Raw genomic sequence first — 14,038 nt, forward strand, 5'->3', positions numbered from 1 at the left:
GCCTCCTGCTACAGAAACCTCATATGATTTATATGACCATGCTAGCACCCTGCACTCAGGATGTTTTTTTCTGAACTTGGCTTCACACTTTCTTGAAGTCTTTTCCATTTACTACAACTGTTTTGGCATAACAAGTGTCCAGCACTGAATATTTTGTCATAGATACTGTTACGGAAAACAGAAGCCTTTGTTCCCATGAGCATCACTAATGTTTCTGTAGCACCTAGAGGCTCTGATGCCATTGTGCAATGTGTTGTAAATTAAAAACTTGGTCCCAGTCTCACAACTAAATGATTCATTTGTACCAAAGACTATAAGACAGTGTATCATGCTCATTTTCATTGACCTGTTCAAGACTCAATCTGGCTGCATTTTCTCATCAGGCATCAATTTTCTCAACATTTTCAACTGAAAAACATACAAGATTTGATTCATTCTTCAATACTGATTTAAAGGAAACAGAGTTATAACATTTGTTGTCTCAAAACAAACAAGATGTTCCATGAGTAGTGGAAGTTTTTGCTAAAACTACACCTACAGTTAAAAATCAGAGGCCATTTTTTTTTTGGGGGGGGGGTGGGGAGGAGGAAGCTGGTTTTCATTAATAAAATCCAATTACCTTTAAGTGGAAACAAGGGAAAGCAAACCTGAGGAAGGCAGACAGAGCTTCTAAATATCAAAATACAATGAAAAAGAAATAGCAATCTAAGTGGAGAAATAAAAACACAACATTTTTAATTTGAGGCTTGTGCTGGTCTGAATGTATTTAATACATTTCTTACTGCCATAAAAGTTCTACCTTACAAGAAAGTTGCCACCGGTAGGGAAAATAATCATAGGAGGAAGTATATGGTAGGTTCAGAAATTCACACACCCACATGTTCTTCCTCTGTCCCTCCACCCCAATTTTATCTTGTTTTTCTCATAGAACTTAATTTATTTTGCTTTCTTGATCTGTGTCTGGTCACGATCTTGGCTGGGGTAAACTTCATGTTTTGGCTTCACGCCCCCTATGCTGAGAGCAGATGTGTCCCGCTCAGCTCACTAGGCTGAGGCTGACCAGCGCTAAACTTGTCCTAAATTCAATGACTCTTCTGATGTGTAGATTGTTTTATACCACAAACCATCACAACTGGCTTTACATTTCCACCACAGGACCTTTTCTGCTCTTCCTTATTCTCATATCTCTGAACAGGCTTTCATGCAGTCAAAGCAGCCATCTTCCTCGTATGTGCTTTTATTGACGATCGAGCCTGGTGCCACTCTTCCTGCGATACGGGGGGGAGATAAGGCTCTTGATGACAATCGCTTACTCTACATAGGAGATACAACATTCCTCTGACAAATATGTGACTAACCTTTCTCCCAGCCATATATATCTCAGTGAACCACTGTAAAATCCTGTGGCCTACCAGATTCATGTGACATTTCAGGGAGAGGACTTAGTGGAAATTTTAAGGAGCTGAGGGAGAAAGAAAAGAAAACCAAATTATGAGCTAAAATTTCAGCTGGTACAAATTAACAAAGCTTCATTGAAATCAAGAGCTATATCATTTTACTTTGGTTAAGAATTAGGTCACAGAAGTTTATATTCCCAGAATCTCTCCTGGTATACGTTTTAGTACTGAGAATTGTTTCAATCAGGCAACGATTTGGCATTAAGTTCAGGCACTTAGTGGGTTCAGTATAGAAAAAGTTATATGTAAAAGGCCAGACGAAGTTAATGCACACCGATGTTTCCAGTGGATTTAGCACAACTCGTTCATCTTTGGGGAACACCTGAGTTTTAAATAGACCAGCTCTTTACCAACTTGGTATGAATATCTTAATCTCAGCTTGACTGGCAATCTTTTGTAGAGGAATAACTCTTGGAGGACGACAGCAAAGGAAATATTTCTTCAGAAACCCAAAGAGGTGGGCAGGAAGGCAGCTGAGGGGAAAGTCTGAAAAGAGAAATTAAATGGATGTTGCTTCAACAGGCACCACTGAGCAGCCCATAGCAACCAGTGTCTAGAGCGATGTACCAGTCAGAGATAGTGTTGGTCAGTATAAACCCAATCAAAACTCTGAGACTAAGATCTTTGGCACATTCCCAAACTATTAATGTTGGGATAGGAAGCAAGGCTTGAGATTTAGGCAATAAGGTACCCATGTCTGCAACATGGTTCAGAGCTTGGTACCAGGGACTGGTCAGAAAGTATCAAACAGGTACAGATGTGCCTCAGAAACCAGCTTCCCTCATTTAACTTTGTCTGTGGCATGTTCCAGTGTCTGGGACACGGTGACGATGCAGATCCAAAATGACAGGCACTATCCAAAACTGCAGAAAAGGAACTGACTAATGGGGAGATGATAACGGCCTGTGCTCAAAGGGGAACTGCTGGGCTGTAGAGAGTATTTTTGGAGTTCCTCAAGGTTTGGTCTCAGGACTGACATGACAATAATTTCATTAATAGCATTGCACAAAAAAAATGTGCCTGCTGTAAATGGAATTTGCTGATGAGAAGTTTAAAATATCCAGCATTATCAATGCAGAGAAGAATGAGAAAATTGTACAGAAAGCACCAGATAACGTCAGTGATCGGAGTAAAAGAAAGAGAATGATTTTCAACAGAGAACAAGTTTGGCATTTCCTTTATGAGTCAATTATAAAAGGATATATGGATCAATGGTGTGAATATACTAATGCAAATTCACAATAATATGGATTCTGCAAAATTTCTTCTTTGCCACTCCACCAGAATAGATGATCTGATCAGATAAGTTGGCCTCGGCACCAGCATCTCAGATAAGGGCTGACCTGACTTGCGAAGCCACTAATATGAAAAAGAACAAAGGGTAATGGTGCCCCTGTGTGTATCCGAACATTTCCGAACCAACTTTCCAATTTTATATGAACCAACTTCTCCAATTTTATATGGAGAAGTGCTCTCAGAGACACAAAGCATAAATCATTACATGTAAAGATTGCATTGCAACTAAACAAGGACTGGGGCTCATCCCTCTCGGGCTGGTGACTTTTTGTCCTTAATCGCTTTGTGTAACGTTTCCTTCCTTTTTCAGTATCGCCTCAGTAAAAAGCGGTCAATAGGCACAGGGCAGGGTCTGGCTGTTGGGCATTTAGGGGAGACTCGAGGGACATGGCAATCGGTGGCTTCCACTCCTCAGTCTGGGGCAGGCTGGCAGGGACAGGAGAAGGAACAAGGCGCCTCGGACAGACAGCTGAGCCTCCCTGACCTATGCTGTCTGATAGCCCCAGCAAGGTAACACAGCACAGCCAGTGAGTCAGAAAAGCAAAAATGATGCTCTAGAGTCAGGGATGCAAATCAGGCTTTCTGCTTGTGAGGGTGGTGCTGAAAGCCATTCCTAGGGCTGCCAAGAGGCTGAATCCCAGAAACACCACCCAGGTGGCCATAGCTAATCCCTGCTGCCTGAGCTTTTGCACCCATTGGCAGTCTCACAGGGGTCAAAAATCCAAAATTTGGTTCAGAAGCAGGCAAATCCCAAGGCACTCATTTGACTGACTTATTCTGTGAGCCTGACACACACATGCTGCAGAGATGCGCCTCTTGGAAATGCTTGCTAATACCACCCAACACATCCATTTGGGATGCAAGAGACACACACTCAGACAAATGCACTATCTGAGAGAAGTGCAGCTCTCCCAGGTGTACAGAAGCCTCCATCCTGGGACAGAGACACCAAGCCACACCTGCAGTCTCCCATCGGGCAGAAAAATTCGCAGTTTTGGATCATAGCCCTTGGACATTAGTACAAGCTAGCAGATACAACCCTGGAGTGCTTCCCCTTAAGGTCATAAAACACAGAAGAGTTGGGTTTTATTCTACAGACTGTTTTTTGGCACCAGCATTGGTGCTTTTTTTAAGCAAATAATTTAAAATGTGATTCTTTGGGATGATTCACATCAGGCTTTTCAGAGATTTTGCACCAATGTCTTAAATAAAAAATTGTAGGCACCAAGATCTACAGGCTGAATTTTCCAGAAGCAAGGGGGGGGGGGGGGGGGGGGAAATCCAGACTATCTTTTAAACTCCAGGGAAATTAATCCAAGGTCCATAGATTTCCCACTCTCCACTGCTTCTTGCGAACAAGACAAATACGCCTGAGCAGTTAACATCTCACTACTTGAATAAGTGAAATTGTCCCTTACAAGCCTAAAGCTTCCACTAAGAGAGAGTGAAAAGTGGAAAAAAAAAAAAAAAAAGAACATTTAAAACTACTGCTGGACACAAATGTTAAGACTTATTTGGCTCAGGATTTTCAGTCAACCCACTAAATCAACAGAGACACACTTGCAAGTTCCTATTTGGCCATACACCCCAAATCTTAAGATACTAAAACATAAAAGTTTGATTCAGGCCATTCCCTGTAAAGATGTTATCAAAACTAAAAATGTCTTAAAATGCTGGTAAATTTATTACTCAGAGAGTCTGCTTGTCTGGTTTCTTGTCAGCCTACAGAGGTTTTTTTTGGTGTGGGGTTTTTTGGTTGTTTTTTTTTTTTTTTTCTTTTTTTTTTTGACAGCACAGTAACATTTTCTTTCTTCAATGCTTCATTAGCTCATCTTACTCATGCAATTTTCCCCATTTTATTTCATGTAAATCAAACTACTCATCAGCTCTGTAATGCCATCAGTGTACAAAGAGCCTTCTATAAAACAAAACAAAACAAAAATCACATAATGTAACCCCCAAAACTGATACTTACGCAGGTAATATAATTTGTTGGAGAACTATTCATAAGAGGTATATAAAGTTAAACGCTCTTATGAGGATAGAAGGACTTGGGAGGAATTTTAACAGGATTAGATTCTCTAGTATGTGGCTGAGGTAAGATAGTCAGGAAATATTTTCCAAACCAGGGGATTTTTGCCTTACTATCTTTTTTTTCTTTCTTTCTTTCTTCATTTGGCAAGTGTGGCTAATGGTACTCACGCTTCAGTGCCTTAGTTCATCTGCTAAGTATTCCCCTGTTGAAAGGATGTGCCATAAGCAGAATTTTCTGTTTATTCACCAGAATAGGCAGGTGAAGTGCAGGCAGTTTACAACTTTGCATGTGAATATATTCTCAACCCCTACAAGATCAAAAATGACAGCAGAAGCAAGCAGCAGGGTCACCGGTGCAGGCTTGAATTTGACTGTGTGAGAGAGGTTTCAGTGAGAGGTTTGCATTCACCCGCAGCTGGACAGCAAACGTGCACAGGTCAGGTGAAAAGGGGGCAAAAATCCCAGAAGCAGGGTGCTAGCACAGGACTTGGGGTGCCCTGTCAGAGATCCCTCTCAATGCCTGGGCATCTCCCCACTGCCCTCCGCTGAGGGCGAGCTCCTCCTGGCACATGTGGGGTGCAGGGCAGGGCAGAGAGGTGGAAAGCAAAGGGAGGGGGTTGAGAGAATCAGTGCATTAAACACCCTTCAAATCACAATTACAGAATCTGAAAAAAACACCTCAGCTAGAAAAAAACACTTTTCCAGTTATTAATCCTGTTATACATCAGGTTACTTATATTCAGATGCATAGGCATATGTGCACATGCACTAAGTCATTGTTTTTAAGTGTCTCATTTTACCACTGCTTTTTATCCTGACATTAAGGTACAATCAATTACTAAACACAAACCACTGCAACAGACAACATTAAAGCAGTAAGAAAGCAAATGGCTGAATGCTGAGCAAGCAGAAAAGAGAAAAAAAGCATAAATCATACCTAGCAAACCCTCAGGGGTCTTTCCCAAGCATGATCAATAACAGGTTAGTCTTCTGAGCACAGGGAATTTCTTCTAGGACAGACAGGCAGCATCAGCTGAGATTTGTCTCTTATAGACAGGTTATATAGGAAAAGGTTTCCAAATGTCAATATATAACCAGCAAAACTGGTGACTTATAGGATTGTCTCATATTTACTGAAAGTCATGAGAGAGGGGCCTTACAATGTACAGGCTAACCCAGGTAGCGAGCACTGAAGTGGTATCAAGTATGATGAGACATAAGAAGGAACATCTGTGAGAAATTTTTTTTAAAAAAAAGCTAGGCAAAATGGATGATCAAAATCTCAGGGAGAAACCTGGTCCCAATTTCATTAAAAAGAAGCTTTCACCTGCAACTAATGCCCTTGCTTGCAAAAACCTTTCGGTTTCAACAGAGGAAGAAAGCTGGACTTTGAAAAGATCACTGCTGTTGGCAGGGAGAGTGCTAATTAGCCAGTGAGGACCCTGGGGAGTAGAACTGTGTATAGTTGCAAAGCTCAAATTTTTTTGCTAAGTTTTCTGTTAGTCTGAAGCAAGGTAGGATGCCTAGCCAGAAGCAGTTTTTTCTCACACTGCCATTGCTTTTTGTCCTGTCTGAAGCCGCAAATTACGGCGGGTTTTGAGAGTTAAAAAAATATCTCCCAGTTTTTCACCACAGAATTCAGTTTTCCCTCATTCTGGATTGCGTTTCCAACAGTTTAGCCAATAATGAAACCAGCTGTGGATGGCATACTAGCTGGGGCTAGTGAGCCTTCAGCACAGCTCATTCTCCAGCCTCCTCTCCCAGGACTTCACTCAGCCTAATTCAAGGAAGACAAAAAAAAAAAAAAAAAAAAAAAAAAAAAAAGATGGGGAAATTTCAACATCTTTTGTTCTGTTTCTTGCCTGTGACTTGTCTTTGAAATGCACACACTAGCAAAACAGTAATCCAGAGCCAAGCACCTGACACATCTCTAATTAGCATTGTTCTTGGAGTTTTACTTTGGATTTTTCCCCTGTGAAATCATTCTCTCTGAGTCAGAACGCTCATTGCATCTTAAAGCTGCTTCTGCTGCATTTGTTCGAGATTGTTTCTACCTGATCACATCTACACACCCTTGTAATGGATGATAGTTACTATTCTTTCAGTCCAGAGGAAACCTTCAGAACACGAGGAATTTACTGCAAAATGCTGCCCTTCATTCCACTTATTCATTCTTTACATGATTGCAGCTGACTAGGGTGGAAATTTGCAGAAGCTGAGCAAAGCTCTCTCCTTGCACTAACCTCATTTTCACAAGATAAATCTTTCTGAACTTTTCATACACCTAATTTATGATTTCATGTTGTCCTTTCAGCTCTTCTTACCCAAACAGGTCAAAACCTCCTTGGTAAGGACCTGATCCTGCATTGATATCGGCTTCTAGGAACCACAACCACCTCAGAAGCCCCATTTTTAGGGGAATGGGCCATAATGGGGCTCTTGTTTCCAACAGCTCCGTGGAACAGGAGTACTTTGCAAGCAGGAGGCACAGATTACCCCCATGAACATGTTTTTTGGTGCTCTGTCAGCTCCAGGGGCTTCACACACAGGGAGCCCTGGAGAAAGCACTACAGGACAGACAGGCTCGGGTAGTCGTACTAGCTCAGTGTCAGCATCACCACCAGGCTAGGAAGAAAGTGGGGACACAGGAAGGGACGAAGACATGTCAAATTTGCTCAAGAGAGGCTTGCCTGCAAAAACGTCGGGAGCTGCCTATACTGATAAACTGCTACCAGGTCCTGCTCCACTCCTGGCACAGAGGAAAAAAGCCCATTTATACTTACCCACCCCCAATTCAAGAAATTCTTTTCTCTGGACAACATGTGTCTGTCCACAGGTAGGGGGGATGGAGGGCATGAGCACTTTTGTGGAGCAATGGAGTTTGTATTAGGGCTGAGAGCGCCTGGTTTGGGCCTCACTGGTGAGTGATGCTCAAAATCTGTTTTAAAGGTGGGACAGCAGGAAATTCCAGAGCAGGATGCCTTCCTACATCACATACGTTGGTGGCTGGTCTGTAATCTTGGGAAAGTTGAGGTCCTATGGGGACGGAGTTGATAGAAGAAGCCAAAAGAAAACAAGCCCATTTCCTCTAGGATTTAACTTCCTGCATGGGGATCCTCACCTCTTGGAAAAATAAGAGGAATCATCGTGTAGAAATGGACTGTAACCTCCAGAGACGCATTGTAGCATGAGATGTAGGGCAGGAAATCTTTTGTATTTTCCATGCATGCTCCACCAAGGGGAGACAGGATCTTCACAGTACCTTACAGATCCTCAATTAGAGTTTCACTCTTGCCTTCAACTTGCGATCTCTTTCCACCACCACCCCCCCCCGCTTGACATCACCTCCAGCTGTGTCTGCTGCATTTCCCTTGCCACGGTGCTCTGCAACGGTTGCACAGGTAACAGCCAGACAACGGCAGCCAGAGGGCCAAAGGCAGCATCTCTTTCTGAATACAGATTACATGGCTGAAGTCACGGGGTGAAGTTTACACAGGCAACCCTCCTGCATTAGGAAAAGCTGGTACTTGCACTGGCCTCAGGAAGCTCAGGAGGCTATAGGAGGACTCTGATGCTTGTCCTGAGATAGTGTTAGTTTGGCTTTATGCAAGAGTGGCTAATAAAGCTCTTGGAAAATAAGGAGTGCAGGGTTATTGCACAAAGGCCCACAGTTCCTCCTTGTCAGAGGAGAGCTCTCCGCTTCCTTCTGCATCTCCATATTCCTCTGGGTTGCATAGCTATGAACAGGGATAAGACCAGAGAACATCATAGGCCAAATTCCCAGCTGTGCTTTTGCAACTGCAGGGGTTCAACCTTTGTTGAGATATCCCAGTGGCAGGAGGACACCCAGTATTGCACCACCCCAAATAATCCCTAGCTCCAGGAATGCACCAGGAATGTGCCCCGAGCAAGCCCGTACTCTGCTGCTGCAACAGCTCTATGAGGGTCAATGAACTGAGGTTGCTCTGACTTGTTACAGTGAGTCAAATTATCAATCTGGTGCAAGGATCTGAAAAACACAGGCATGTGAGCTTCACTGAACTATTCATTCTTCGTGAGTGTTGGCAAGTGAGGTATCTGAACCCTGAAGTTCTGTGGGTATTACAAAGAATATTTCAAACTTCCTTTGAACTCACTACAGGAGTAAGTTTTGAAGAGGAAGATGCTGAGATTTGCTCCCTTTTTGTCAGAGGTCTGCAGACTGTGACTGTGGAGGGCAGGAAAGCTCCCCTCTCCCTCAAAGAGCTGGGAACCAGAGGTTCTCTTCCTCCCAAGCTCTCTTAGATCCCTGCCCTGCCACCAAATTTCTGTGTCACACCTTCAGCAGGGATATGCCCTCAGGTTTGCCTTTACTGGCAGCTGCTTCATACTTACCCTCCCAAGAGGGCTTCTCCAGCAAAGATCAGGCTCCCTGTAATAAATCAATAAAACGTGTTAGTGAGGTGCAGGAGAGAGGGCACATTCCTTTCTCTGTCTAGCTTTGGTGGCCTCTGGAGCAGCCTAGGCAGAAACTGCTCCCCTAAGACAAAGGAGACACAACTCCCCAAGGGCACAGAAGGGAAAAGTATAGAATTCCCATAGTACCCCAAATATGTATCACATACAAGCTGTTTCATGCCTCCTATGTCTTCTTATATAAAGTTTGAAGTGGTGACAGAATAGTAATTTCATTATTCCACAAGGTCTTGTAGCCTCCAAGGCACTGGTAAGAGGTGTAAGCATTTCTCTATGCAAGTCCAATGCAGCTGTAAACAAAACCAAATGCACCTGGAACTGGAAACATCACAGGTAGCTACAGGACTATGTCTCTGGCTGCTTGCTTCAGCAGGTGGTACAATCCAAACGGCTGTAATATGTGATTTAGATGCTCTGTAATACAAGCACCAAAGGAGAGCTTGGACACCAGAGTTACAGGTCATCTTCCCCTGACAGTCTCCTGTGCCCGTGGTGTGAATCTACAGCCATTCGAAAACTGGTGATCTTTGGGCTTCATGAAGACTTGATGATAAAATCGTCATCTGTGACACAGAAATTAAAAATAGAGAAGAAGTATTAGATCAGCCTGGACATTCCCTTTCTGCAGCAGGGGTCTTCCCTACCATGCATTGTACAGTGGTCTCCTCTTTGTGCATTGTACTTTGTACATCTCATTGTACAGTGGTTGATTTTTAAAGGACAAATAAAACATGGATCTATCAATTTGTAGATGGCTCTGGCATTTTCACTATATTTGTCACCTTCTTGCCAGGTCCAGTCCTCCCCTCACCTCTACTTAATATGTGGGTAAGACACCCCCATTTAATACCTCCACCTTTAGCAAGGGCCCCTTTGTTTGATAACTTATAAGACTGATGAAATGGTTGTGGACATAAACTACTTCAGTATCCACATAGGCAACTACACTCAACTCTGATATAAATTTTAATTATCCACATAATTCAGTTTCCTTGACTCAGGTAACACATTTTTGGCATCACGAGTCTCAGAACAGCATGATGCTTGCTGGGCTCAGGCTCACCTTTGCCAGGCAGAGATGGCCTGTCAAGTCTATAACCTCTGCCGAAGTGGCTGCCGAGTCACAAGGTCATTAGTAAGAGTTTGCCAGCACACCACACAGTGAGTCATATGTAATAGCCCATCTGCTGTCACACTTCATAAAATATTTTCCTATTATTTCTCCTTCCTGTTCTATTCCTAAGGAGCAAAGCAATCCTCGGCAGATGTGTAACTGCCAGAACCCATTTTTGCAAATAAAAGAGCAGAAACGTAGTTGTTGCCTTTCCCACTGTCCCAAATGCCTGATATCTCTTATCATTCTTGCTGACATTTTAACAATGCTGGCTGCTGTTAGGGATCAGCATTAGTTAGGGATCAGCATTAGGATTCCTAGTCACAAGCCAGCATCTTATTTTACTAGGCACAGTAAAGACAGCACAAAAGCTGCACCCCAAATGGCTGCAGACTAAATACATTCACAGGGCAATTCCCTTCTCACACAGCGTGGACTCCCCTTTGGGACCAGCCTCTCAATTTTTGTCACTGACTTTAACTAGCCTTTATAGGGACCTGCTCTTTCTGAATACCTCATTCCTCATTCTTTTCCTTTATTTGCATGCTCAAAATCAAGTTAAAATAATGACATTTCAGTAGCTGGGTTATTTTAAGTCTGTCTCTACCACCTTCTTCTTTTTTTTTTTTTTTTTTTTTTTTTTAAGTGAAATAAAAGTGTCCTGCATTTCTAAAGCTATCTAAGCAGCAACATCCTTTACAGAAATTCTGTCTTCATCCTGCTATTTAATGCTATGTAAGTGTCATTAGTCATCTTGAAATTTAGTAGATCCATTTTGTTGTCTGTTGGGTTTTTTTTCCTAGAGGATCTGGAGGGGGCAGGCAGAAGAGATTATTGTGAATGAACTGATCATTTTCTGAACTCATTAAATATGCCAGCAATTATTAATAATTAATAGCAACAGGGGTACATTCCCTTTCTCCCCAAGAAGCCAAGAACGCTCTTTAATAGCTGTATGGCAGTCTTTTGAAAATAGACAATGAATCTGCTCCTTGGGGGTAACAGTAAATGATCTGGATTGATGCTTTCCATTCCTTTTCCCCTGTAGTTTGCATCGAACAAGAACTTTAAAGAGAAAGGATTTGCTTCCTAGTCAGTTAATAGTATGCTTACTTCACCTCTGCAAATGCCTTGAAGTCTTAAGCGGCAGATGTCACAGAACATCCTCTCTGGAAATCTTTTTGCTCACTTCAGCTCCATGATGAAGCTGCACTGCAAATGCCAGCAGCTTTCTGCTGAAAAAGTCTTTGGAGTCATCAGCTCCTGAAACCTTGCAGCATCTCCTCACAGCAAACAGGACAGCCTTCTCCTGCCACAGAGGAGAAGGGTGAAGCAGAAAGAATGACTTGCAGGACACCGCAGGAGCTGCAAAGTAAGTCAGAGGACAAGAATAAAAAACAAGGCTGCCCAAATTCCTGACACTGGTGGCTTGGATATCTGCTCAATGGTCAGGCAACACCAATCCTGGTGGCAATGGTCACGTCCCCCACACCTCCTCTTTCTACTCTGGACCACATCAGTCTCTCACGGCACGCTGCTAGGAGAAACGCATTCAATTTTTATTCACTAGCGGGTGAGACAGCCACAGCAAAGGAAGAATCTGGACTACAGGATGAAGCAATCTCACTTTAAATGCATGAAGTTTAAATGCTTTTAAACTTTAAACTCAGAAGGTCCGCTTATACTTTTATTGCAATTAATATTGCTTGTTTTATTCTTACGCAACTTAGCTGTTTACCCACAGGCAAAGGGCTGAAGTTTTCTGGTCATGAAAATAAAACAACTGAGAGAAGAAAACAATAGGAAAAATTAGTCAATGAACAGTGTATTTTTACAGGATGTCAGAGCTTTGTCTGAGGATTAGTTTGTCTGTATGTTAGATGGGGAATTTAGATGGCACATTAATAACACTAGTGAAATGTAACAGATTTTTAATTTAATACAGATAGATTCTTAATTTAATACTGTTCATCCTTCCAATTCCAGTTTCAGTAACAGAGGATACACTTTTGCAGAATTTAAGGATACGGACTAGAACACAGCAGCCTATGACTGGAGCAGGTCTTGCATGTATAAGCCACTGTCCTTGGCATCTTGTACTGAATTTTACACCTTTTAAAATTAACGCATAAATTAGAGCTGTCTTTGCTTATTCCTGTGCAAAACAAAGGCAAAACTGGGACATTACAGGCATACAGAGGAGGGGAAAAAGAGAAATAAATAAATAAATAAACCACCAAAAAACCAAACCTCTAAAAAGTATTTAAAGACAAAACAGTATTTGGCAGATTCATTTGGCAGGAAAAGTTATGGTTTCACCTGTAAATAAAGAGGAAGAACAGGCTAATTTGCTTTAACTGAAAATAAGAAGACTTATACTTTCAATATTTCCAAGTAAAACACAGATTACATTTCTGGTGACTGATGAAAAATAGGGTGTGATTCCCCCTCCCCCCCCCCCCTTTTATCTTCTTTTTGTGAGATAGACTTGTGCAGTTGCCTGTATGTGTCCATCAAAACATGCACAGCCTATCCTAACAGCAATTTTACTCTATTGTATGAACTGGCAAAGAGGAAGGAAATTTTCGTCTAGAGAAATAATATTAGTAAAAGATGGAGATTCTGCCTTGAGTTTACAACATGGAGAAATAAATACAGCTTGTCCTAAAAAGATGCAGTTGTGATCTCCATACTAAGGCAAATTACACTTGCAAGTTGGAGTAATGCTCAGCTTTGCAGGAGCAGAAGAGACCCATGCTGTTCTAAAGGATGAACGAGAGGGAGAAGCAATCAGCAATGTTTGGTATCCATGCTCAGGGCCAAAGGGAGCAAATTAGGGAAAAATCTCAAATTACTACTTTGTAAGCGGTCGCAAAGTCCAGAAGGCTGACATCAGGAGCAAACCAGCCCAATCCCCACACTGTGACCACTTGTACAAAGCAGGGGATATGAGTCCTGTGGCAGCTCTGTGGGAAATGGTTTTCCCAGACCACTTCCATCTTTGAGATTTCTCCCTTTCACACCAGAACAAATCTGTGACCTCTAGAAGATCTTCTCAGACCTCTGAGAGCCACACATCTTAGAAGGGTCAATAATCTGGTGGACAGGGTCTCCATGCTGGACAAAGATGACCAAAGTTCAAGTCCTTTGTTGATTCCCATCAGGGGCTGGATCTCAGGTTTTCCCTGTGCCAAGCAAGTCCCAGACTGTTGGCTGTCCTGGGCAGGGCAAGATTAGTCAGCTAAAAGAATATGACCTTATATATAGACTTTCTGTGAAAAGCACAGAAAATTGAAACCGGAGGCAGCTAGAAGGAAAACTAGTGCAGCTTGGAGAAATTTTAGTTTGGAGAGACTCTCTTTTATGGATTGGTGAAACAAATTGTGTTTCTACAGCCCACATGATCTTCAGGAGGATGAAACAGTTATGTGCGAACAAAAAAGCATCAAATTTACCAAGAAAAGAAAGATGACCACTTCTGTAGTAGGCAGCTCCAGGAAAATGGAAAGCAAGGGAAAGAATATAAGCTATACACTGGAAAACTCCAGAGAATAAAAGAAAATAACATGAAAAGAAACTAAAAAGAGAAAGAATATGAAACTTTAAAATTAATGAAAAAAGTAAAATTATGAAAGACGTCTCCGCAGGAAAATGGGCAGAGGTGGTGACTTAGGGGAAGTTC

The 14,038-nt window shown here is 42.2% G+C and overlaps 1 long non-coding RNA gene across 2 annotated transcripts; it reads right to left on the bottom strand.

Moving 5' to 3' along the window:
- Window positions 1-597: 597 nt before the first annotated feature.
- LOC129784205 (uncharacterized) lies at window positions 598-12,781 on the bottom strand. 2 transcript variants are annotated; one of them, XR_008746653.1, is made up of 5 exons: window positions 11,475-12,781; window positions 9,555-9,805; window positions 9,162-9,198; window positions 1,359-1,462; window positions 598-1,268 (listed from the first exon to the last, which is right to left on the bottom strand). It is a non-coding gene; the product is annotated as an uncharacterized LOC129784205 (long non-coding RNA). The 2 variants fall into 2 exon arrangements; XR_008746652.1 differs by having other exon boundaries at window positions 598-1,462.
- Window positions 12,782-14,038: the final 1,257 nt, after the last annotated feature.

This window comes from Falco peregrinus, chromosome 3, assembly GCF_023634155.1.
Source record: "Falco peregrinus isolate bFalPer1 chromosome 3, bFalPer1.pri, whole genome shotgun sequence".
Lineage (NCBI taxonomy): Eukaryota > Metazoa > Chordata > Aves > Falconiformes > Falconidae > Falco > Falco peregrinus.